General features: G+C 46.1%; 1 long non-coding RNA gene across 2 annotated transcripts in view; it reads right to left on the bottom strand.

The window, feature by feature from the left end:
- Window positions 1-492, bottom strand: part of LOC120584599 (uncharacterized) — a 3712-nt gene extending 3220 nt beyond the window's left edge. For both annotated transcript variants that reach the window (XR_005648081.1, XR_005648082.1), the window contains exon 1: window positions 228-492. This is a non-coding gene — a long non-coding RNA (uncharacterized LOC120584599). The remainder of the gene's footprint in view (window positions 1-227) is intronic.
- Between the last annotated feature and the right edge of the window lie 2054 nt (window positions 493-2546).

Here is a 2546-nt window from a genome sequence, read left to right as displayed (position 1 = left end):
CCAGCAAATAGGTAAGCTAGTATGACTGAAAAAGATTTCGGCTTCTCAAGTCAGATGCCGAGTTTTAATTGCTTAATTAACTACCCACAAAAGTAATCTAATGGCCCACATTTTCCCCCTGACCACTGGTATTGTATAAACCGGGGGTCTCCCTGCTGTCCACACACAATCCAAGGCAGGATAGAGACTCAGAAAAGACGCCCGTCCCCAGGGGATTGCCCACATACCCAGAAACACTCGGCCTCCTCCTGTCATTTATCTCTCTGCAGACGGGAAAGCTGGGTGTGGGGCGCTGTGGATCTAGTCAGGGACATGGCCCCTTGGGACTTCAAATGGCAGCTGGGATGACTCAGACTCTGTTCTCCGGCCAACGCAGTGGGCTTGGCAGGGTGGGGCGAGAGCAGTTGAGCCCAAGAAACCTCCCCAGTTGCTCTATTTTAAGCCACAGGGTCTTGTAACAGGTTTGGTAGGAACTACTGTGTCGGCTGGGGAGGGAGGAGGGATTTAAGACTGTCTCTAGATCTCCGGTTTAATAATAACTCTTTCCAAGTGCCTGTTGCGTGCCAGCTGCTTCATTAAGTGCTTTGTAAGTATAATTTCATTTAATCCTTTCTAACAACTCCCAGGGCTAAGTATGATTATCCCCACTTTTATTTTTTATTATTAACAAAGGGCAGGGGTGGAGAAATGCAAAGTTAGAAGACTTGGATGCCTGCCCAAAGTCAGATGGCTAAGTGCAGACGTAGAGATAGGACTTGGGTCTGATTTCCAGGCCTGCGTCCTTGGTCTTCATGATGGAGCTGGCTGTGGCCTCTCCCTGTAGGGAATCAATTCAATGAGCATCGTTGAGAGGCTGCCACGTGCCAGGTGCTTTGCTGGGCACTGCGGAGAATGTAAATGTTGACACACGTGGCCCTTGTTATCTAGTTGTCACTAGCCTTTAGAAGAACTGCCCAGGTAAACTGGAAAAACGTTCTTTTTAGTTTCGGTTCTATCCCTCATCAGCAGTGTGATCCTGACGCATTGTTTTTAGCCCAGGATTCCTTTTGATTCAGCTATAAAATGAAGATAACAAGACTATTGTGAATTTAGACAAGAGAAGGGCTGGGGATAGTGTATTGAAAAGTAACAGGTGCTTAGAAAAGTGAAACTTCACTCATCTTTCGCAAGATACCTGGGTTTTAGCCGGGCCGGTTCTGAAGCAAAGTACCCTCATGCTAAACTCAAGTGTCTCGATGTGTCCAAGACACCCCTCTTCCTGTTAAATCTCACATTCTGTTCTCTCCATCGGCAAGTCCTATAGACTGTACCTTCTGAGTACAGATAGAATAGGACTTTTCACTGTTCTACTCCTGTCAAAGCCACCGCCATCTCTCACCTGGATCACTGTAACGGCCTCCTAACCAGCCCCCTGCTTCTACCCGCAGTCCCTGCTCGAATATGGCCTCATCGGAGAAGACCTCCGAGTGTCCTTTAAAAACCTGCACCACCACGCACAGTACCCCAACCCCGCCTTAATACTTCTTCACCGCTGGTGCAGACTTGCTGATCTGTTAACAGTGTGATGCCTGCTGTAGAACGTAAGGCCACAGAAGGCAGGGGTCTTGGCTTTTCTGTGTATGTCTGTGTCGCCCAAACCTAGCACCTGGCACACACTAAGTACCACCATACCTAACCCCTTCCAGTTCCTTCTCAACCCAGTACGCCCTTCTTCAATTACATTTTTAATATTAAAAAATTCAGAAAGATAGAAAAAGGAGAGGGGGGGAATTTACCCATAATGGCAGTCCCAGAATAATCACTGTTAATACATTTAAAACAACTTTAATGTTTTCATTAATCGTTAGGGTATATTTAATGACAAAGATTAACCAACCCTCTTTTCATCATATGTGTTCTAAATTTTGACATTTTACTTATAGCATTTGAACACCGGCGTGACCCGAATTTGAGGTCTATGCTTAGCATCATAAATAAATTTAGCATTATCAGCTAACTCTAAGTCACATGTTTTGAGTGTTAGACCTAAGAAGCCCATAATACATTGTGGCTGCTCGTTGTATAATGCCCTGACACCACACCATACTTTATTCACATATTCATGTGTTACTCCATTGACAAACTACTTATTCATCACCGACTGTGTGCATTGCATACGGTTTCCTGTCTCGGTTAGAAACTCGCGCTGACTGGGTGTCATCCTTCACGTGAGTTTTCACTGTGCGGATATGGTGATGCCATCGTGTGGCAGCCGTGGTTATGGTGGTGGTGGAGGAGGATGGCTTGGCTCATGGCCGGGAGGTGTCTCGTGTGATAATGGCCGTGACCAGCGAGAAGGCAATATTTTGAAGTGGGGAAAGCCTTGGACGCAGAGACCGGAGAACCAGGATCTTTTTCTTTTCTTTTTTTGGTGGGGGGTGGCTTAAACAACAGAAATTTCTTTTCTCACGGTTCTGGAGGCTTGGAAGTCCAAGATTAAGGTGCTTTGTTTTTTTGGGGGAGGGGAGGATGAGAACCAAGATCTTATCCAAGTTTTGCAACTACCT

The sequence above is a fragment of the Pteropus medius genome, unplaced genomic scaffold, assembly GCF_902729225.1.
Source record: "Pteropus medius unplaced genomic scaffold, Ma_sr-lr_union100, whole genome shotgun sequence".
In the NCBI taxonomy this organism is placed as follows: domain Eukaryota; kingdom Metazoa; phylum Chordata; class Mammalia; order Chiroptera; family Pteropodidae; genus Pteropus; species Pteropus medius.
This window is presented reverse-complemented; position numbering and strand designations above follow the sequence as displayed.